General features: G+C 45.6%; 1 protein-coding gene across 4 annotated transcripts in view; it reads left to right on the plus strand.

Annotated features, from left to right (window-relative positions):
• Window positions 1-203: 203 nt before the first annotated feature.
• Window positions 204-24,284, plus strand: part of MDFIC (MyoD family inhibitor domain containing) — a 186,767-nt gene continuing 162,686 nt past the window's right edge. For 2 of the 4 annotated variants that reach the window (XM_040411281.1, XM_040411290.1), the window contains exon 1: window positions 8,891-9,157. The gene's annotated coding sequence lies outside the window, so the exon portion shown is untranslated. Of the gene's footprint in view, window positions 556-8,890; window positions 9,158-24,284 lie in introns of those variants that run through there. The other 2 variants (XM_040411296.1, XM_040411304.1) reach the window with 2 other exon arrangements.

The raw sequence follows: 24,284 nt of genomic DNA on the forward strand, positions 1-24,284 counted from the left end.
TCCTTACCCAAACTGTAACAGAAAGTTTCTTGTGCAAATTTTATTGTGATGAATTATTGGGTGTTGCCGCTGGCATTAGTTTCTCTAATATCCTATAAAAGCCACTTCATCTGCTGTCAAATGGGTGTTTCAAACTGAGTTTTATCTTCTAAAAAGTTATGTATATGCTGTGAAGCACTAGATGGCGTGTGATGGTATGTGTGTGTGGGGGTGTTGGTGAGCTTTACAGTATGTAGACTTCTGGAGCAGAGCTGTGTAATGGCTGCTGACTTGGAGAGTTACACTATGTATTTGTGCCTGTAAGATTGGTCTCTGCAGAAGAGAGCTGCGAACTGAACGGCAAAACACCCATGTCCTCCTGTAATGTGCGTCTGTGGTTCACCCTGTGGGAACAGCCGTCTAAACATGCAGGGCAAGATATAACAGAGCAGAAGACCTGAAATAAGTTCTGACCTGCAGCAGAGGAAAGAACGCTAGTCTGGTGTCTGTATACTATCCATTCGGAGATACGGGGAAGTCGCACCACTGGACTTTACTGGACATCAGAACTGTGCAGTAAGTATAGTACTTACTATCAATATGAACTGCATACCTTCACAGGCTGGATATCTCTTCGAATACTGGTGTCAGCATTTCTTCACTTAAAGTGAAAATGCCAGTTGCTAAATACAACACTTTATCGTGCATAAAAGGAGATAAATGAAGGAAATGTACTGAATGTTACAATATTTGTATAGTATATTTAGTTCAATATGATCTACAGTTTATTAAAGGGGTTCTCCAGGACCACAAAATAACTGACTACAGCACACACAGATGTAGCGTTCCTCATCCTGGCTCCGTAACAGTGGCAAGAAAATGTTAATTTACTTTTTCACTGACTTTCAATGACGCTTGTGCTGTGATATCACGATGAGACTGGATATCATACTCAAGTTTAGTATGATATGTATGGTGCTGAAACTTTTTTCTATGGCTCTTCTATTTGGACATGCGTGCATACATAAACATGCACTCTTCCATACATCATAATGTGCAAGATCTGTGACAGGACAGAAGTGACACATGGAATGCAATAGAAACTAAAAACTGCTGTTTCACAATCTCTGATAAGTCATTTGTGCTCCAGTATAGTCTGGACAGAGCGCTGGAGCGGGTACTGATTTCATGATGTTGGCCCTTGTGCCCTGTGGTAATAGTTTTCAATTCATTTCTGCTAAGGTAAAACTATTTGTCCAACTGTACTTACCGTATCATATGACATAGGTCTCCAGGCTTTGTGACATAATTTATGATCTGCTGGCCTGTAACAACACATTTTCTCAGCCTGAACATTGGTTTCTGCAATGCTGGGGACATACAGAGCCTAACCACATCTGAATTATTGTACCGGGAAAACTTTGTACATACAAATATTGTCCAGATACTAAATGATGCATGCAATATATAGACATAATTAAGTGGATGCAAGATACGATCCAAGTAACTATTAATCAAAGATGTACAAAAGAACTGTAAAACAAATACCGAGAGTGTTTTCACTTGTATATGCTATATATTGCACTTACTTCATCACCTATAGTATGATGTGCAGCGCATGACTAAACAGCCAATGAATATTACATAGCAATTCAGGGTGTAATGAAAAAGTCGATGGGCGCCCCTCACCCGCAAATCCCTGCTATGTTTTCTCTGTTTTCTACTCAGACGAGCTTCTTATACATGCTTAAAGGGAACCTGTCACCTGGATTTTGGATATAGAGCTGACAACATGGGCTGCTAGATTGCCGCTAGCACATCCACAATATCCAGTCCCCATAGCTCTGTGTGCTTTTTTTGTGTCAAAAAAACGATTGTATATATATGTAAATGAACCTTAGATGAGTCCTGTCTCCTCCATGCTTGAGAGATGAGTCCAGCGTTCTCTGACTCTGAGCCCAGCCCCGCCCACTGTGAAGGAGTCCAGCACCGCCCCGCATCCTCCGAATCTCCTCCTTGTTACCGACGTCACAAAGCTAGAGCCTCATAATCTCGCGATGCGGCGCTCTAGCTTTGTGACGTCGGGGAGCAAGGAGGAGATTCGGAGTATGCGGGGCGGTGCTGGACTCCTTCACAGTGGGCGTGGCTGGGCTCCGGAAACGTTAGTAACAGCTCCTTGGGCTTCTTACTTGCCTAATTTACATATTTATCAAATAGTTTTTTTGATACAATAAAAGCACACAGAGCTATGGGGACTGGATATTGTGGATGTGCTAGCGACGATCTAGCAGCCCATGTTGTCAGCTCTATACCCAAAATCCAGGTGACAGGTTCCCTTTAAGGATACAGTAACACGGCCATATTCGTTTTATGGTCCACAAACCTTGGATCCGCAAAATGCGGATACTGGTAATGTGCATCCCACACGTGAAAATGCCTATTCTTGTCCGCAAAACAGACAAGAATAGGACATGTTCTATAATTTGTGACAAGGCTGCATGGACTTTTTGCAGCCCTATAGAAATGAATGGGTTCAGGTGTGAGCTGTAAAAAATGCAGATTGGACGCAGATTGAAAATACGATTATGTGAATGATGTCAAACACTACATTATGAAACTGATCATAGAAGAAGGCATATATAGGAATGTCATCACACAATCATATAACTAAATGATGTGTACATTACAGAAGAGAGAACCTTTTGGGATTTGGTTAGTTTTAGATTTGCTGAAGTTTGGTTCCGATGTGAATCGATGCTACCTGAACCAAAGTTGCTCTGACTGCCCTGAAAATTGGTATACAATACCCTCTATTCTCCTAGGATTCATCATTTTTTTTTAGGTAAATAGGTTATCCCTTTTTGTAAAAATTTTAATGAATTTTTGCTTTTTCACTCCTCCCCCCTCCCTAAGCTCTTGAACGCAATAGCAAATAATGTCAAAGTGACATAAATAGCTATAGGTTAATGCATGTTTGACAGCGTTAACAAACAGCGTGTTAAAAAAGACAAGGCGCCATTGCATGTGTTATGCTTTTTCATCTTCCAGAGCTTCCAAAAATTGTCCCTAAGGGTACATTCACACATCCGTTTGTGTTTTGCGGATCCACGGAGCCGTGGATCCACAAAACACGGACACCGGCAATGTGCGTTCCGCATTTTGCGGACAGCACATCGCCGGCACTAATAGAATATGCCTATTCTTGTCCACAATTGCGGACAAGAATAGGGCATGTTCTATTTTTTGGGGGGAACGGAAACGCGGACCCGGAAGTGCGGGTCCGCATTTCCAGATCGGGGCCGCACATCGCGTGGCCCCATAGAAATGAATAGAAACATAGAATGTGTCGGCAGATAAGAATCATTTGGCCCATCTAGTCTGCCCAATATACTGAATACTATGAATAGCCCCTGGCCCTATCTTATATGAAGGATGGCCTTATGCCGATCCCATGCATGCTTAAACTCCATCACTGTATTTGCAGCTACCACTTCTGCAGGAAGTCTATTCCATGCATCCACTACTCTCTCAGTAAAGTAATACTTCCTGATATTACTTTTAAACCTTTGCCCCTCTAATTTAAAACTATGTCCTCTTGTAGCAGTTTTTCTTCTTTTAAATATTCTCTCCTCTTTTACCTTGTTGATTCCCTTTATGTATTTAAAAGTTTCTATCATATCCCCTCTGTCTCGTCTTTCTTCCAAACTATACATGTTAAGGTCCTTTAATCTTTCCTGGTAAGTTTTATCCTGCAATCCATGTACCAGTTTAGTAGCTCTTCTCTGAACTCTCTGCAAAGTATCAATATCCTTCTGGAGATATGGTCTCCAGTACTGCGCACAATACTCCAAGTGAGGTCTCACTAGTGCTCTGTAGAGCGGCATGAGCACCTCCCTCTTTCTACTGGTAATGCCTCTCCCTGAATGGGTCCCCAATTCCGTTCCGCAAAATGTGTAACGGAATTGGGGATGTGTGAATGGAGCCTTATCTGGGGGAGATGGTGTTTAAACACAAACAGTGTAGGCCTCTTTCACACGAACGTGTGTCCCCTGTGGCTGTGCTGCCAACAACAAATTGCGGTCTGCAACGCACGGGCACCAACCGTGGGCCAGTCACATGTGAATCGCGAGCACATTAACTTGAATGAGTTCCGCGATCCCTCTGGGATGTTTTCAGCTTCCAAGAATTGTGTAAAGATCCTTGCAATATGGGGCCATGCATTATCATGCTGCAACATGAGGTGATGGTCGTGGATGAATGGCACAACAATGGGCCTCAGGATCTCGTCACTGTATCTCTGTGCATTCAAAATGCCACCAATAAAATGCACCTCTGTTCGTTGTCCATAACATACACCTGGCCATACACACTGCTCACCCACATGACGCCCGTGGCCACACACGCTGTCTGCAATCTTCCTTGAACAGTGAAAACCGGGACTCAGCCGTGAACAGAACGCCTCTCCAACGTGCCAGACGCCATAGAATGTGAGCATTTGCCCACTCAAGTCGGTTACGACAACAAACTGCAGTCAGGTCCAGACCATGATGAGGACGACGAGCATGCAGATGAGCTTCCCTGAGACGGTTTCTGACAGTTTGTGCAGAAATTCTTTGGTTATGCAAACCGATAGTTGCTGCAGCTGTCTGGGTGGCTGGTCTCAGACGATCATGGAGGTGAACATGCTGGATATGGAGGTCCTGGGCTAGTGTGGTTACACGTGGTCTGCGGTTGTGAGGCCGGTTGTACTGCCAAATTCTCTGAAACGCCTTTGGAGATGGCTTATTTCTACAGAAATGAACATTCATTGCACGGGCAACAGCTCTGGTAGACATGCACGCTCATGCAAAATGGAAGCAAAACCAAAAGTGTTGCCTTTATATTGTTGTTAAGTCTAAATCGGTATAATGCCGACAGAAAAGACGAGTGTCCAGAATGGAGGATCACGATCACACACGGAGCGTGATTTCTGGACTGCACCAGGTCAAATCAATTTCGGGCTATATTCTTACTGCATAGTTTTTAAAAACCAATGCAAAAAAATGCAGTTTGACTACACTATGTGAATGTAACCTTTAAAGTCATGTGACCATAGCACAGTGCTGAGTTCTTGAGGTATTAACCCGTGAACTGTTTTGCTGCTGTGTGCATTTGTGTTTTTTTTAGCCCCTGACCACTAAGAATTTATTTTAATTGTATGTCTGCATAATAGGAATAAACTTTTCTATTTATCCCCTAGCCACAAATGTTTTATTGCTGCTATTTTCTGCACAGCAAAAATAACATCTTTTGTAATGTTAACCACCCCATCACCAGTGCTTTAGAATTGACAGTTTTGCATATGTACTATGTCACTAGGTCTAAAACACTAGTGTTCCAAGGGTTAACTTACAAAGATATGTTAAATGACAGCCATAAGGCATTAGAGGCTGGGGTGGGGGGGAATATGCTAAAAGATAGTTTAATATGCATGAAAAGTGCCATTTTACCTTTTGTCTCAGGCGCTGTTCGCATTTCCATTTTTCACAGATGTCCTGTCCGTATTTTCTGCGGACAGCACACATACCCATTGATTTTAATGGGTCTGTTCACACATCAGTAGTATTTCACTGATCGAGACATGCACCACTTTGGTCTGCGATGCGGATCAAACACGCCCATTGAAGTCTACGGGTCAGTGAAAAACCACTGACACAACATGGATGACATTGAAGTTTAGTCAGTTTTTCACTGACCATTAGGGCTCATGCATACGGCTGTTGCCCGGCCATTCCCGTATTGCAGCCCGCAAACAGCGGGTCCGCAATTTGCGGGGATCCGCCATGTGCACTCCGCATCACGGATGCGAGCCCATTCACTTCACGGAGGCACGGACTCTCGCGGAAGCACTACGGAGTGCTTCCCTAGGGTTTCTCTACTTGCCTCTGCACCACAAAGAAATAGTACATGTTCTATTTTTTTGAGGTGCGGACAGATCATGGATCCCATTCAAGTTTAATGGGTCTGGAATCCGGAATCCACACGGATGTTGCCCGAGCATTGGGGACCGCAAATTGCGGTTCCCAATGCACGGAACGGCCGACCAACGGAAATGCGCATGAGCCCTTAGTAGGAGATGCTCTGGAGATTACTTTTCAGTTGAGCAGCATCCTTGGTATACAGACATCACACGGAGGGGAAAAAACGGACCAAAGACGCATCCTTCACGGACATCTTCATGGATGAAACATGGATTGATTCATCCACAGACGTCAAACGGACACAGAAATGTGAACGAGGCCTAAGACTGCCGTACAGTACAGAGTTGTACTGTACGGCAGTAAAAAATGCAGCAGAAAAGCTGTGGTATTGCAGATTTGAAATCCACAGGACGATAAGTCATACACGTATTTCACCCTTCTTAATGCAGAGGTTGAAATCTCTTGGCTTTTTCGCTGCAAAAACAGCATGTTTGGGCCCATTCACAAGACCGTAGGCTGTCTGTGCCTGAACTGCAGACCGCAATTTGTGGTCGCTAATGCAAGGGCACTGGCCGTGTAAATCCAGTATTGCGGATGCAGAACCATTGACTTGAATGTATCAGCAAGATACGGCATGGTGCGGATTGGAAGCGCTTGCGTGGGCTTTTTGGTCCGTGCCTCTGCACCGCAAAAGATTGGGCATGTCCTATCTTTTGAAAGAGAGTCGATAGAGTGGCTCACCCCCCTATAGCTATGGATAGGTGCTTGAACCTAAGATTGTATCACCCTATTCAACATATAAACACTAAACACATTTAAATGGATAGGTAAGCACTCAACCACCGTGGAGCAGGCACAAATATTTAATATAGGGTATAGGTACAATAAAATGGAATAAAATACACTCTAAAATATACAAAAATGGAATAAAACTAAAACACAGTGTAAAACTGGCTGGGAATAAGGTGCAAATTAGAATTCTCGTTACAACAAAAAATGTCCTTTTCAAAACAGCTGATATCGATATTGAATGGCCGGCACCTGTATCCTTTGATGTAACGTTACATCCGAAAAATCGCAAAAAAATTCACGAAAAAAATTGCAAGTAGCGATAGTCCTATATTCAGTTGGTATATGGCGAATCAATGGTTGTTACTAAACACCCGCCTCACCTGTTGGTAAGGGATCTTCACACTGGCTAGTGTGCGTTCAAATATATTTTCGGGTGGGTTGTTACTTGTATTGGCGGCAACCTTTTACTTTTGGATATAACGTTGCATCCGCCAAAATCACATCCGAAGGGGGCACAAATGATTCTGTTGCCGCACTATAATGATATTATGCGGATAATCGATTGCTCACTGAGCACTCACCCCACCTGTTGATGTGTAGTCTTCACACTGGCTGGTGTGCGCTCCGGTGTATATTCTCGGGGTGGGTTTGTACCTGTGTTACGGTGAAAACTTTCTTGCAATTGCCTTCACTGCCTCTCTGTCCCGCTCTGCATGCAGTTCTCGCGAGAGTTGGAGTACAGGTTCACCGATTCAGCTCTCTCCTTGCCTTTGCTGTTCAGATTATTAAAAGATCGTATCCTTAGATAATCGTAGAGTTAAAGTCGCATGGCCATGCTTCAATTGTTTGTGGAGTCTTTCATAGCATCGGTATCCAGCACCAGACGCGTTTTGAAGTCTTACTGACCTCTTCCTCAGTGGTAACCACTGAAACGCGTCTGGTGCTGGATACCGATGCTATGAAAGATTCCACAAACAATTGAAGCATGGCCATGCGACTTTAACTCTACGATATACCAACTGAATATAGGACTATCGCTACTTGCGATTTTTTTCGCGAATTTCTTCGCGATTTTTCGGATGTAACGTTACATCAAAGGATACAGGTGCCGGCCATTCAATATCGATATCAGCTGTTTTGGAAAGGACATTATTTGTTGTAAAGAGAATTCTAATTTGCACCTTATTCCCAGCCAGTTTTACAGTGTGTTTTAGTTTTATTCCATTTTTGTATATTTTAGGGTGTATTTTATTCCATTTTATTGTACCTATACCCTATATTAAATATTTGTGCCTGCTCCACGGTGGTTGAGTGCTTACCTATCCATTTTAATTTGTTTAATGTCCTATCTTTTGCCATATATTGCGGATCACGGACCCATTCAATTCAATGGGTCCGCGCCGCAATACCGGATTCACACGGCCAGTGCATTGCAGACCGCAATTTGCAGACTGCAGGACGGGCACGGATGGCCTACAGTCACAAGACTTGTGTCCTATCTTTTGCCATATATTGCGGATCACGGACCCATTCAATTCAATGGGTCCGCGCCGCAATACCGGATTCACACGGCCAGTGCATTGCAGACCGCAATTTGCGGTCTGCAGCACGGGCACGGATGGCCTACAGTCACAAGACTTGAATGGGTCCCAGGGTCCGTGAACCCGCAATACATGGCAAAAGATAGGACACGTCCGATCTTTTGCAATGCAGAGCAAAAAGCCCACGGAAGCGCTTCCGATCCGTGCCTCCGCTCCGCATCTTGCGCCCACATTCAAGTCCCATTCCCGTATATTGCAAATACAGGCACGGATAGGCCGTGGTCATGTGAATGAGCCCTAATACAGAGGCGCAGGCATGAAAACGCACGGTAGCCCTTTATTGCTGTCATTTAAAAACTTTTTGCAAGTTAACCCTTGGAACGCCAATGTTTTTACACAAAACCGACAATTCTGAAGCACCGAGCTATCACCAGCGGCCAGCCATTGAAGCAAGCAGGGATGTGAGGATTTCTGACAGGAATTTAGCAGAAGTCCTGGGAGAAATAAAGCCATTGTATGAACCCACCCCATACAGTGCTGGCTAGTGTGTGTGCAGACATGTGCCCGACTGTGGAAGATAACCTGCAGCCTGTGAGGAGATGAGTGACTAATGTCTGCCTCTGGCCTCAGCACCGGGCTGACAGGATGGGTGTGGAGCGGTGCAGTCACTGGTTACAGGACAGCTCTCCTCGTACCTCACAGCGGCAGAAGTGAGAGCACCTCTGTACAGTGAGGGAGGCGGCAACTGCCCAAAACCTCCTCCTTTCTCGGCTGACTCCTGCCGCCTGCCACAGGGGGATGATTTTGAGTCTCCGGAAATGATGAAAATAAGGATTGAAAACGAGAGAGAAGAGTGAGGGAAGGAGAGAAAGTTTCTTCAGTGAGGTAAAAGCATGCAGCGAGTGGCCTCTCTTATCTAGCTGGAAGCCTGCCGTGCCTGCCATTCCTTCACACTGATAACGCCTGTGCTGCTGGCGGCTCTACTCCTCTGTTACCTTCTCCTCACCAATCCTTCTCTGCTACACTATGGCTGTGTGTGTCGGCGACCAGCCTCTGTCACCTTCTCCTCACCAATCCTGCTCTGCTACACTATGGCTGTGTGTGTCGGCGACCAGCCTCTGTCACCTTCTCCTCACCAATCCTGCTCTGCTACACTATGGCTGTGTGTGTCGGCGACCAGCCTCTGTCACCTTCTCCTCACCAATCCTGCTCTGCTACACTATGGCTGTGTGTGTCAGCGACCAGCCTCTGTCACCTTCTCCTCACCAATCCTGCTCTGCTACACTATGGCTGTGTGTGTCGGCGACCAGCCTCTGTCACCTTCTCCTCACCAATCCTTCTCTGCTACACTATGGCTGTGTGTGTCAGCGACCAGCCTCTGTCACCTTCTCCTCACCAATCCTTCTCTGCTACACTATGGCTGTGTGTGTCGGCGACCAGCCTCTGTCACCTTCTCCTCACCAATCCTTCTCTGCTACACTATGGCTGTGTGTGTCAGCGACCAGCCTCTGTCACCTTCTCCTCACCAATCCTGCTCTGCTACACTATGGCTGTGTGTGTCAGCGACCAGCCTCTGTCACCTTCTCCTCACCAATCCTTCTCTGCTACACTATGGCTGTGTGTGTCGGCGACCAGCCTCTGTCACCTTCTCCTCACTAATCCTGCTCTGCTACACTATGGCTGTGTGTGTCGGCGACCAGCCTCTGTCACCTTCTCCTCACCAATCCTGCTCTGCTACACTATGGCTGTGTGTGTCGGCGACCAGCCTCTGTCACCTTCTCCTCACCAATCCTGCTCTGCTACACTATGGCTGTGTGTGTCAGCGACCAGCCTCTGTCACCTTCTCCTCACCAATCCTGCTCTGCTACACTATGGCTGTGTGTGTCAGCGACCAGCCTCTGTCACCTTCTCCTCACCAATCCTTCTCTGCTACACTATGGCTGTGTGTGTCGGCGACCAGCCTCTGTCACCTTCTCCTCACCAATCCTTCTCTGCTACACTATGGCTGTGTGTGTCGGCGACCAGCCTCTGTCACCTTCTCCTCACCAATCCTGCTCTGCTACACTATGGCTGTGTGTGTCGGCGACCAGCCTCTGTCACCTTCTCCTCACTAATCCTGCTCTGCTACACTATGGCTGTGTGTGTCGGCGACCAGCCTCTGTCACCTTCTCCTCACCAATCCTGCTCTGCTACACTATGGCTGTGTGTGTCGGCGACCAGCCTCTGTCACCTTCTCCTCACTAATCCTGCTCTGCTACACTATGGCTGTGTGTGTCGGCGACCAGCCTCTGACTCTTGTAGCAGAGCTGAATTCATAGGACTATGGTTATATAGGACACCATACTAATCAGGCTCTGTTCACACAGCGCCCAGAGCCTGCGTTTGCATGGAAAAGCTCCTGGCATATCCATATTACTCCATTCCCCCCAACAGAAAGCCCCAAAAGTTCACTTTTGGAGCCCATTTTGCCAGTATAGATTGGTTCCCTTTTTCACAGTATGGAATATAGAATGCTGTTATATACAGAAGTATACCGTACAGGACCATACCTTATGCAGTATAGATTGTTCTTTACAATGGGATCCCATTATTGCCGTATACTTGTGCAGTATAAGGGTGCAACTTTCTGTATACCTCCGCCGACGTAGGATCAGCGACCTCCAACTGCTGTGAAACTACAACTCCCAGCATGCAAACATGCTCAGCTATTCTTACAACTCCCATAGAAGTGAATGGAGCATTCTGGGTGTTGTAGTTTCAGAACATCTGGAGTGTCGGAAGTTGCTGATGGTAATCTGTGTGGAGAAAGTTTGTCCTACAAAGCCCAGCATGGGAGGAGAAGACAGATTGCCGTGTAGAATACCAACATGCCCCATCTCATGTTCCCCTGGGAGATAAGCCACTTTTAGTGCTGTCTGACATTTGACTGACCACTGTCTTACGCCTCTTTAACACATCCATGGCCGTGATGACTTCGGTGACCAGATGGTCCGTAGTTCGTCCATGAAGAGGTCTATGAGAGATTCGTGTTTGGTCCATGCGTCCATTATTCCAAGTACATTCCTAGGCTTAAAAGTAATTTCCAGAGCTTCTTCTACCAATGATCCGTAAAAACCAAGGACCAAACATGGGTGCTATCTGTGTTGTGTCCCTGGTTTTCATGGACCCTTAGACTGTAATATGCGTGAGGGATCTGTAATCATAGACAAACAGGACATCCTTCCATGGTGTCACCACAGACCTCCAGTCGGTGGAAAACCACTGATATGTTGAAAACATGGATTAATGGTGGTCATTTCTGAACATTTTACATGGTTTTTAGAGTAAAAATAGCTGCAAGACCCCCTTTTGGGCATTTTTATGCTGTTCTCGCTGCAAGCAGTGGCAAGGGAGTGGTGGGACCAGACCTTCAGCCTTGGCACATTTACTGCCGAAAAACAGGAGTAAGGCTGGGGTCACATGTGACTAAATTGCTGCCGATTTGCCGTCGTGGTTTTTTGTGCTTCAAATCATAGCGTTGTACAGTACCAGCAAAGTGGATGAGAATTTTAGAAATCTCATCCACATGCTGCGTAACAAAAACGGAGCAGGAAAGCTGCGGTATTGTGGATTTGATATCTGCAGCAGGTCAGTTTATACAGCGGATTTCATCGCAGATTTCAACCTTTTCAATGCAAAGAATGACACTGCGTCTAATCTGCAGCTTTTCTGCAGCGCAATCTGCAGCGTTCGCGTGCTTTTTTTCTGCTGCAGAAAATCTGCAGCTAATCAGTCTTGTGTGAATTCAGCCTTTAAGAGGAGTAAACTCCAGGCGCACGGACTGCCGGAGGTGCGCCTAATTTATGACTAGGTGCATGCCTTGTCATAAATTAGGCGATTGCTCTTGCAGTGAAGGCTAGCCTAAAAAGCTGGTCTTTGTAAATGACCGCCAGTGGGTACATGTGTGGAGACCACATACAGCACACGTTCTTGATTTACTAATGTGAAGGCGACCTTAAAGGAGTATTCCCATCCTGGACATTGGGGGCATACTGCTAGGATATGCTCCCAATGTCTAATAGGTGCAGGTCCCAGAACTTATACTTAGAATGGAGCCCGCAAAGTACCGTAGGGTGCGCTGCGCATGCGTAATCGCCTTTTATTCATTTCTATGGGACCGCTGAAAATAGCCAAGGGGCACGCTCGGCAATTTTCAGAAGTGCACCGAGCAAGCACAGCCACCGATCCACTCGCTGTCTTGGCTATTTTTCGGAAGTACCGTAGAAAGGAATTTAGGGCGGCTGCGCATGCGTGGTGCGATATGCAGGCTCTGTTCTATGTATAGGTGCGAGTACCAGAGGTGGGACCCTCACCTATCAGACATTGTGGGCATTTCCTAGCAATATGCCCCCAATGTCCACGATGGGAATATCCCTTTAAGTAGGGATGTCCCGATACCAGTATCGGTATCGGAACCGATACCGGACATTTGCACGAGTACGAGTACCTGATGGCCGTGCAGCGGCGGGTCCCGTGTCCCAGATGATCAGCGGTGGGGACGGCGGCTGCGGCGGCGGGTCCCGTGTCGGCTTCCGTGCGGCGGCGCTCCCAGCCGATCAGCGTGGGGACGGCAGCGTGTCCCAGCTGATCGGCGTGGGGGCGGGACTTCTGTGCAGCGGCTCCCAAGTCTCATGCGGTTACCTAGCACTGGGAGGAAGTTTAAGCCACTTCCTCCCAGTACTCTGGTGCACATGGGAAGGATTACACCAGGCCAGGTGGGTATGGTGCATGAAATGGAGGAGAAATTCTGTTAATTTCTCTCCATTTCATGTTCAAACAGTGAATATAAAATAAGGTGGGGGGTAATGGGCATATAATAGTGATTCCCAACCAGTGTGCCTCCAGCTGTTGCAAAACTACACCTCCCAGCATGCCCGGACATGCTAGGAGTTGTAGTTTTGCAACAGCTGGAGGCACGCTGGTTGGGAAACACTAGTATAGTCGGTGTAATCAGCCTACATATGTAGAGCTTTTGTTCTATTATATCGGAGACACACTCTCTATGTAGTCCCAATTCAGTCTGCCCGTATATGGAGCATATATCGTTTCAGATTATATTCACTCTGTACTCACGGTATACCTCGCTGGTCCACCTTAATCAGTGTGTGGAGATTCCTTCTGTGGCGTCCCACAGCTTCACACTCCAGCCGCTCCACGCTCCGGCGGCGTTAGTTTCGGTTTGCAGCGTCGCCGGGATCTCGTCCCAGTTCTCGTGAGAGTTTGTTCGTATCTTACTTTCGTGAGTGGAGAGCCGCACAGAACCGGACCGTATTAAATTCATATCATCTGTTAGTGTAATAAGTATTGGAACCTTAGATTACACCGGTGTATATGCCATCTAAGTTGGGATTTCCCTCTACCATATTAACTGTAATCCACGAAAATCATCCTTAGGCCGAATGCACACGGCCGCGTTCCGCGTATAGTGTATTACTGTACAGCAGCGGCGGCATGAAGCGCATGACGCCGTGCGCTCCTGCTCTGAACAGGAATCCAGCCCGGCATACCACGGACCGCTCTCGGCCACGGAACACGGCCGTGTGCATTCGGCCTTACTAGGAGGAAATGGATGCAGTTTTTTGATACAGTAAACCTTGGACGCAACGATCTTATACTATTGCAAAATTAAGGTCCTGGGTATATTCCATACTCTCTCTCTCTTTTTTATATTTTATATTTTTATAATCTCTGTTGCAATTTTTATTTAATGTATACATGTTTAATGTAGAGACCTATATTTTATGACATTAATAAATTCATTTATAATATTCCACGTGATCTCCAATTGTTCTGAGGGCCGGTTCAACTTTTTAACTACTTATATAAAAGTATCGGTACTCGTACTCGGTCTTAAAAAAATGGTATCGGGACATCCCTACCTTTCAGTATACTTTATGACTGACATATATGTTTGCTGCACATCCATAGACCACTGTCCAGGCATAACATTGGTCGGTTTCACATGAGCATAGTAAGGTTTCATTTACGCTTCCTTATTACAGCCACATATCTGTCTGTGTGTCCAATGACTGCGAGGTTCACATGTGGAGTGAATATTAGACTGTTGAACTGCCATGAAATACAGTATCATGATTTTCAGGCATATATTGATGCAGATATAACAGTGCAGCGGTGCATACCTCAATCCTGAATCCATCATAAAGAAGCTCCATATTAAATTGGAGGCATATACATGCACAGTAGAAACCAGATGGACTTACATAGGACCCTGTATGGTGGAGTCCCCATGCACTTGAATGCACAAAAGCAGAGCTGAACTGTACTTATGGAATAACTTACGGGTGGAGCAGTCACACCAGCTTCCAGAACTGCTGATGTTGCAGTTATCTATATGCTCAAAGTTCCTCAAAAGTAGTTCTCCTTACCAGTTTAGCCCTCCGAGTAAATTCATATTTGTTGCATTCATTAGCATAAACGTTAATGAAGTACCGGGTCAGCAGCGTAGACTTGCTGCACACAGTACAGGCATTGACTGGCGTCCGAGTCCATGCTCATACCTTCACCTTTTCCATGAGGTTGAAGAGGCTTGTTTATTAGAACAGAAGATACATGGGGGGAGATTTGTTATCCTCATATGAGAAAACTGGTATTAAAAAGTTGTAAACCCCAGGTTTGCGACTTTTTAAAATGTCATTTGTGTTAACCTTTTTGCGCAAATGGCGTTTTTTTTTATTGCTCTGGCCATTTTTCAGAAAGGAGGCATGGTGGGGGCACAGCACATGTGGGGAGGCCATTGGCCCTGGTAGATTTATCCTCATTTACACCAGTTTCATGATGTAAAATATGACTGAAAACTATACCAGCTAAAAGCTGGCATAGACCTCGTTCTAGGTGCAGGGACTGCCGGAGGATGCACTTAATTTATGGCAATGGGTGCACCTTGTCTTAAATTGAATTCTATGTACACTTTCGGGGGGAATTTTTTATTTTATTTAATGATTGCATTTTACTCATTTTGGGCCAAAAATAATTTTTTCTATTGGCCTTTATTAAAAATATTCAGCCGTTCTGTCATAAAGGGTTAAGGCTACTTTCACACTAGCGTTCTGAGCGTGAAACATCAGACGGATCCGCTCCTATAATGCAGACGTTTGCATCCGTTCAGAACGGTTCCGTCTGCATTATAACTTAGAAAAATTTCTAAGTGTGAAAGTAGTCTGAACGGATCCGTCCAGACTTTACATTGAAAGTCAATGGGGGCGGATCCGTTTGAAGATTGAGCCATATAGTGTCATCTTCAAAGGGATCCGTCCCCATTGACTTACATTGTAAGTCTGGACGGATCCGCTTGCCTCCGCACAGCCAGGCGGACACCCGAACGCTGCAAGCAGCGTTCAGGTGTCCGCTCGCTGAGCGGAGGCTGAACGCTGGCAGACTGATGCATTCTCAGCGGATCCGCCTCCACTGAAAATGCATTAGGGCTGGACGGCTGCGTTCGGGGCCGCTTGTGAGCCCCTTCAAACGGAGCTCACGAGCGGACACCCGAACGCAGGTGTGAAAGTAGCCTAACTGTTTATCTAGCTGTGTGAATCCTACTTTCACTTTCACTTTGTGCCGGTCATCTAATAACACTTATCTATAAATTTCCAAACGATCATAAACACTTAAAGGGAACCTGTCACCGAGATTTTGGGTATAGAGCTGAGGACATGGGTTGCTAGATGGCCGCTAGCACATGTGCAATACCCAGTCCCCATAGCTCTGTGTGCTTTTATGGTGTATAAAACCGATATGATACATATGCAAATTAACCTGAGATGAGTCAGAGCTTGAAAATATGACTCTTCTCTGGTCACACAAGTAAGACATGACTCTTTTATGTTAATTTGCATATGTATAAAATCTTGTTTTTTACACAATAAAAGCACACAGAGCTATGGGGACTGGATATTGTGGATGTGCTAGTGGCCATCTAGCAACCCATGTCCTTAGCTCTATACCCAAAATCCCGGTGACAGGTTCCCTTTAAGCCACATTCTTATCAGTAGAATAAGAATTGAGCTATAATGAGTGTTTATAATGTCAGAGATAAGGAGCCATCAGCTGAGCTGCCTAACGGAACATACTAAAAATACAGAACATGTTACTAAAGAATCTCAAGGCTGTACAGAGATAGGGGCTCAAAATTTTTAATACCTATAAAAAATAATAATGTTTTGCTGAAAATGAGTACAATGCAATAATAAAATAAAAAAATGCCCCCAAAGGTGTACATAGCCTTTAAGCGCATCCATCAGAGGAGCAGGGCACATCAGGACTCGTGTTGAAAAAAAGGTCTCCCCTATGGTCATTTGTGTGACATCATTAATGTAACTAGAAGTGTTGTTCAATTAAATGAGTTGTCTTAGGGTATGTTCACACATGTCATAATGTAATGACCGACGACACGCACAGGGAGGAAAACAGGGAAAGCCCTGCCCAAGGGAGAGGGAAAGGTGGTGACCCCTAACTCACCTTGCGGCTGGCACCTGACTGCCCTGACGTCCCTAGACGGGTTCCTCACCCGTGCGGCGATCGCGTGCCTAAACCCTGGCTTTCCCTAATATGAGCCCTGGATAGTGAACAGGCCGGTGGGATCGCTAGTCCACACCACTATCACTAAGAGGGAAACACCAGGGAGAGGACAGACAAAACATACAAACACATACACCCAGGTGGGCGACCACAATAATCCAACAAGGTCCAACAGGGATCTGGAGGGTAGCGTACTGGACCAACTACCAGCGAACGCAGCTCCAGAAGGTCAGAATAGATGTCCAGGCAGGAAGCTCTATCTCTGGCAACCAGAGAAGTGTGAGAGAGAAATATAAGGAGGTCTGGGAGTGCTGGACAAGGAACAGCTGAGGAGAAGGAGCTACGGATCCCTGAGTGAGCCAAAAGGGTTTGCTAAGCAAACCCAGAAAGCTACCATAAGGAAAACAGCCCTATCTTAAATAGAGCGTGCAGCCAACCGCTGCGACTTCCTGACCCCGGGTATAACGGAGTCAGGCGTGGTCCTCGACACCCTCGTGACACATATATATTGCAGAATTGCTGCCATATTACAGAACCATCAAAATGGATTAGATTTTTCAAATTCTCATCCACGTGCACCAGAAAAACAATTCTGCAGTGGAACTGGACCTGCGAGGTGGATTTTAAATCCACAGCTTGTCAGTTTATGCAGTGAGTTTCCAAAGCATAAGGTGAAATCGGTGGCAAATCTGCTCCAACTTGGCATGTAACAGAGGAAATTGTGCTGCAAAAAATCTGCCCCCCATTTGCTGTACCCTTAGGCCACCTGCACACGTGGAATATGTGTGTGTTTTTTCCACGTGGATTCCTGTGCAGAAAAACTGCAGAGTAGTACAGCACCAGCGAAGTGTATCAGATTACATTAGGCCCCTTTCACACGGGCGAGTTTTCCGCGCGGGTGCAATGCGTGAGTTGAACGCATTGCACCTGCACTGAATCCGGACCCATTCATTTCTATGGGGCTGTGCACACGAGCAGTGATTTTTACGAATCACTTGTGCGTTGCGTGAAAATCGCAGCAAGCTCTATATTCTGCGTTTTTCACGCAACACAGGCCCCATAGAAGTGAGTGGGGCCGCGTGAAAATCGCAAGCATCCGCAAGCAAGTGCGGATGCGGTGCGATTTTCACGCATGGTTGCTAGGTGACGATCGGGCTGGGGACCCGATCTGTATTATTTTCCCTTATAACATGGTTATAAGGGAAAATAATAGCATTCTGAATACAGAATGCAAAGTAAAATAGTGATGGAGGGGTTAAAAATAAAAAATAAATAAACTCACAGAGTCCACTTGATCGAGTAGTTGCCGATCTCTGTCTTCTTCTGTAATGTTGAGTTGCCAGCTAAGAACCTGTGGTGACGTCACATCACATGATCCAATCACATGGTCCCTCAACATGGTGATGAACCATGTGATTGGACCATGTGATGAGCACAGTGACATCATCAAAGGTCCTATTCCTGTGCACAGCAAAGAAGAAGACAGAAGAGAAGCCGGGCTGCGCGATCAAGTGGATTAAGGTGAGTTAAATTAGTATTATTTTTTTAACCCCTCCAGCCCTATTGTACTAAGCATTCTGTATTAACCCCTTAAGGACACAGCCTTTTTACACCTTAGGACCAGGCCATTTTTTGCAAATCTGACCAGAGTCCCTTTAAGTGCTGATAACTTTAAAACGCTTTGACTTATCCAGGCCGTTCTGAGATTGTTTTTTCGTCACATATTGTACTTCATGACACTGGTAAAATGAAGTCAAAAAATTATTTTTTTTTGCACCAAAAAATACCTAATTTAACAAAAATTTGGAAAAATTTAGCAAATTTCAAAGTTTCAGTTTCTCTACTTCTGTAATACATAGTAATACCCCCAAAAATTGTGATGACTTTACATTCCCCATATGTCTACTTCATGTGTGAATTGTTTTGGGAATGATATTTTATTTTTTGGGGATGTTATAAGGCTTAGAAGTTTAGAAGCAAATCTTGAAATTTTCAGAAATTTACAAAAACTAAATTTTTAGGGACCAGTTCAGGTCTGAAGTCACTTTGCGAGGCTTACATAATAGAAACCACCCAAAAATGACCCCATCTAAGAAACTACACCCCTCAAGGTATTCAAAACTGATTTTACATACGTCGTTAACCCTTTAGGTTTTGCACAAGAGTTATTGGCAAATGGGGATGAAATTTGTGAATTTCATTTTTTTGTCTAATTTTCCATTTTAACCCATTTTTTCCACTAACAAAGCAAGGGTTAACAGCCAAACAAGACTGTATCTTTATTGCCCTGACTCTGCCGTTTACAGAAACACCCAATATGTGGCCGTAAACTACTGTACGGCCACACAGCGGGGCGTAGAGTGAAAGGTGCGCCGTTTGGTTTTTGGAGGGCTGATTTTTATGGACTGGTTTATTTACACCATGTCCCATTTGAAGCCCCCTGATGCACCCCTAGAGTAGAAACTCCCTAAAAGTGACCCCATCTAAGAAACTACACCCCTCAAGGTATTCAAAACTGATTTTACATACGTCGTTAACCCTTTAGGTGTTGCACAAGAGTTATTGGCAAATGGGGATGAAATTTGAGAATTTCATTTTTTTGTCTAAATTTCCATTTTAACCCATTTTTTCCACTAACAAAGCAAGGGTTAACAGCCAAACAAGACTGTATCTTTATTGCCCTGACTCTGCCGTTTACAGAAACACCCAATATGTGGCCGTAAACTACTGTACGGCCACACAGCGGGGCGTAGAGTGAAAGGTGCGCCGTTTGGTTTTTGGAGGGCTGATTTTTATGGACTGGTTTATTTACACCATGTCCCATTTGAAGCCCCCTGATGCACCCCTAGAGTAGAAACTCCCTAAAAGTGACCCCATCTAAGAAAGTACACCCCTCAAGGTATTCAAAACTGATTTTACATACGTCGTTAACCCTTTAGGTGTTGCACAAGAGTTATTGGCAAATGGGGATGAAATTTGAGAATTTCATTTTTTTGTCTAATTTTCCATTTTAACCCATTTTTTCCACTAACAAAGCAAGGGTTAACAGCCAAACAAGACTGTATCTTTATTGCCCTGACTCTGCCGTTTACAGAAACACCCAATATGTGGGCGTAAACTACTGTACGGCCACACAGCGGGGCGTAGAGTGAAAGGTGCGCCGTTTGGTTTTTGGAGGGCTGATTTTTATGGACCGGTTTATTTACACCGTGTCCTGTTTCAACCCCCCTGATGCCCCCCTGGAGTAGAAACTCCCTAAAAGTGACCCCATCTAAGAAAGTACACCCCTCAAGGTATTCAAAACTGATTTTATATACGTCGTTAACCCTTTAGGTGTTGCACAAGAGTTATTGGCAAATGGGGATGAAATTTGAGAATTTCATTTTTTTGTCTAATTTTCCATTTTAACCCATTTTTTCCACTAACAAAGCAAGGGTTAACAGCCAAACAAGACTGTATCTTTATTGCCCTGACTCTGCCGTTTACAGAAACACCCAATATGTGGCCGTAAACTACTGTACGGCCACACAGCGGGGCGTAGAGTGAAAGGTGCGCCGTTTGGTTTTTGGAGGGCTGATTTTTATGGACCGGTTTATTTACACCGTGTCCTGTTTCAACCCCCCTGATGCCCCCCTGGAGTAGAAACTCCCTAAAAGTGACCCCATCTAAGAAAGTACACCCCTCAAGGTATTCAAAACTGATTTTACATACGTCGTTAACCCTTTAGGTGTTGCACAAGAGTTATTGGCAAATGGGGATGAAATTTGAGAATTTCATTTTTTTGTCAAATTTTCCATTTTAACCCATTTTTTCCACTAACAAAGCAAGGGTTAACAGCCAAACAAGACTGTATCTTTATTGCCCTGACTCTGCCGTTTACAGAAACACCCAATATGTGGGCGTAAACTACTGTACGGCCACACAGCGGGGCGTAGAGTGAAAGGTGCGCCGTTTGGTTTTTGGAGGGCTGATTTTTATGGACCGGTTTATTTACACCGTGTCCTGTTTCAACCCCCCTGATGCCCCCCTGGAGTAGAAACTCCCTAAAAGTGACCCCATTTTGGAAACTAGGGGATAAGGTGGCATTTTTTGGGGGACTATTTTTAGGGTACATATGATTTTTGGTTGCTCTATATTACATTTTTGTGAGGCAAGGTTACCAAAAATTGAAATTCTGAAATTTCATCTCCATTTGCCATTAACTGTTGAGGAACACCTAAAGGGTTAATAAAGTTTGTATAATCAGTTTTGAATACCTTGAGGGGTGTAGTTTCTTAGATGGGGTCACTTTTAGGGAGTTTTTACTCTAGGGGGGCATCAGGGGGTCTTCAAAAGGGACATGGTGTCAATAAAAAAGGCCATCAAAATCGGCCTTCCAGAAACCATGTCGGTCCTTTCCTTTTGCGGCCTCCCTTTTACTGATACAGCAGTTTACGACCACAAATGTGGCATTTCTGTAAACTGCAGTATCAGGGTAATAAATTTTAACTTTTGTTTGGTTGTTAACCCTCGTTTTGTTACCGGAAAAAACGGATTGAAATGGAAAAGTGCCAAAAATTGCGTTTTTGGCACCGTTTTTTTTATTTTTTTTAACCGTGTTAATCTGGGGGGTTAGGTCATGGGATATTTTTATAGAGGAGATTCTTACGGACGCGGCGATACCTAATAAGTCTACTTTTTTTTACAATTATTTAGGTTTTTGACTATATTATCCTTTTTGATACAAAAAGAAAATTTTTGGATCTCTAAAGTCCAGGTGTCATTTTTTTATTTATTTTTTATCCGATTATCTTATGTGGGGGCTCATTTTTTGCAGGACGAGCGGACGGTTTTATTGGCACTATTTTGGGGGCTATATGACTTTTTTATCGCTTGCTATTAAATTTTTTGTTATGTTTGGTGACAAAAAATAATCGTTTTTTGCACTTTTTTTTTTTTTTTTTTTGACCGTGTTAATCTGGGGGGTTGGATCATGGGGTATTTTTATAGAGGAGATTATTACCGACGCGGCAATACCTAACATGTCTACTTTTAATAAATTATTTTCATTTTTTTGGGTGTCTCAAGTCTGAGAACCAGTTTTTTTTTCCGATGTCAGTGCTAAATTGGGATATAAATTTAGTACTCCATGGAAGTGTGATACTCCCTGAAGCAACCAATAATGCAGAGGCCCGGATGATCGGGGCACGTGTCACATTGAGTAGTGGTGTCCTTCCGTATCCCCCTCCTGTGACACACTCTGCACCTTTTTTGGGTTCGTCCCTTCTTTCCAGTATGGGGGACCACACCTGGAAAGTGTTGGCCAGGGACGATCCGGGCACCTACAGTTCCCGAGGTACTCCGGCCTGCTCTTTCCCGGTCCGAAAAGATCAGGGCCATGAGGACTGCCTCATAGAACTGCAGGAATGTCCCTGTGCTGCCAGCGCTTCGGGATAGTACAAAAGAGTTGTACATGGCAACCTGCACCAAGTAGACCGCAACTTTTTTGTACCATGTCCGGGTTTTGCGCATGGCGTTATATGGCTTGAGGACTTGATCCGAGAGATCAACTCCTCCCATATACCGATTGTAGGCGACGATACAATCGGGCTTGAGGACCGTTGCCGCGGTACCTCGCACAGGGACAGGGGTGATGCCGTTACCATGAATTGTGGACAGCATAAGGACATCCCTCTTGTCCTTATACCTGACCAGCAACAGGTTTCCAGTGGTAAGGGCACGGGTCTCACCCCTGGGGATAGGTACCTGGAGGGGGAGGGCAGGGAGGCCGCGTTGATTTTTCCGCACGGTCCCACAAGCGAACGTGGATCTGGCGGCAAGGGACTGGAACAAGGGGATACTGGTATAAAAGTTATCCACGTACAGGTGGTAACCCTTATCCAGCAGTGGGTACATAAGGTCCCACACAAGTTTCCCGGTAACACCCAGAGTGGGGGGACATTCTGGTGGTTGAATCCGGGAATCTCGCCCCTCGTATATACGAAATTTGTAAGTGTACCCTGAGGTACTCTCACAAATTTTGTATAGCTTTACGCCATACCTCGCCCGCTTGGAGGGCACATACTGGCGGAAAATGAGTCTCCCCTTGAACGCAATGAGAGACTCATCAACTGCGACCTCCCTTCCAGGTACATAGGCCTCCATGAATTTGGCCCCAAAGTGATCGATGACCGGCCGTATCTTATACAGACGGTCATGGGCAGGATCACCTCGGGGTGGACATGCTGCATTATCGGAATAATGCAGACATTTCCGGATGGCCTCAAACCGGGAGCGTGTCATGGCTGTACTGTAAAGTGGGGTCTGGTATAGGACGTCCCCACTCCAGTACAGCCTGACACTGGGTTTCTTGACCAGGCCCATATGCAGCACGAGGCCCCAAAATGTCCTCATTTCGGCTGCACTGACCGGCGTCCAGCCACCGGGCCTGGCCAAAAAGGAGCCCGGGTGTTGAGCGACGAACTGTTGGGCGTACAGATTCGTCTGCTCCACCATCAGATTTACCAGTGGGTCACTGAAAAAATGACAAAAAAAGTCATATTCAGTGTAGCCCACTGTGGAAATCTGGATTCCTGATTGGCCTACAAAATCAGGAATCACAGGCTCGTATCGCTCTGGGCTACACCAGACAAGTTCACCGGCAGGGGGCTCCGGTGGATTTAACTGGTGGGCCGGGAAACCAGTACGAGCCCCAGAGCTGCTCGTACCAGGCTGGGCCACAGGGTCCCTAACATGGCGGTCCCCTTGCTCCGCCTGGCGGCGTCTCCGCCGCCTTGGGGGCTCATCATCATCGCTAGATGATGAGGAGGACGCGGATGACAACAGGAATGTGGGGTCATCCTCATCCTCACTGGGACTCTCGGAGTCAGAGGCAAGCTGGGCGTATGCCTCCTCGGCCGAGAACGTCCGGCGGGCCATAGGGGAGTGTGTGTCTGCGTGTATATGTGCGTGTGTGTAACTCTTTATTTTGTGTGCGTGTGTGTGGGGGCACGGGTGTTCGCGGACTTAACCCTAAAACTAACAGAAAAAAAAAAAAAAACAACTAACTAAAAAAAGGCCAAAAAATGTGGAAAAAAAAATTCAAAACCGCTGATCAACCGTCCGAAGTTGATCAGCGGTGAGGTGTGCGATGCGCTAACAGCGGCCGGACACTAAGTGCCGGCCACAGTCAGCGTACACCAAAAAGGAAAAAAAAAAAGAAAAAAATGCACCCCAAAAAAGGTGGGGGGGGGGGCAGGGAGTGGGGGGGGAAGTGGCAGCACCCCTGGGGGGTCTAGGGTCACACAGCTGTGCTGTGGACCCCAGACACCCTAACTAGGGTGATGCAATAAAAGTTCACAAACTAACTTTCCCTTTTTTTTCCCTGCCTAAACCAAACTTTCCCTGTGCTGTCCCTATGTACCTGATGGGGGGTGCTGGGGCACAGATCGGGTCCTGG

The sequence above is a fragment of the Bufo bufo genome, chromosome 1, assembly GCF_905171765.1.
Source record: "Bufo bufo chromosome 1, aBufBuf1.1, whole genome shotgun sequence".
Classification (NCBI taxonomy): domain Eukaryota; kingdom Metazoa; phylum Chordata; class Amphibia; order Anura; family Bufonidae; genus Bufo; species Bufo bufo.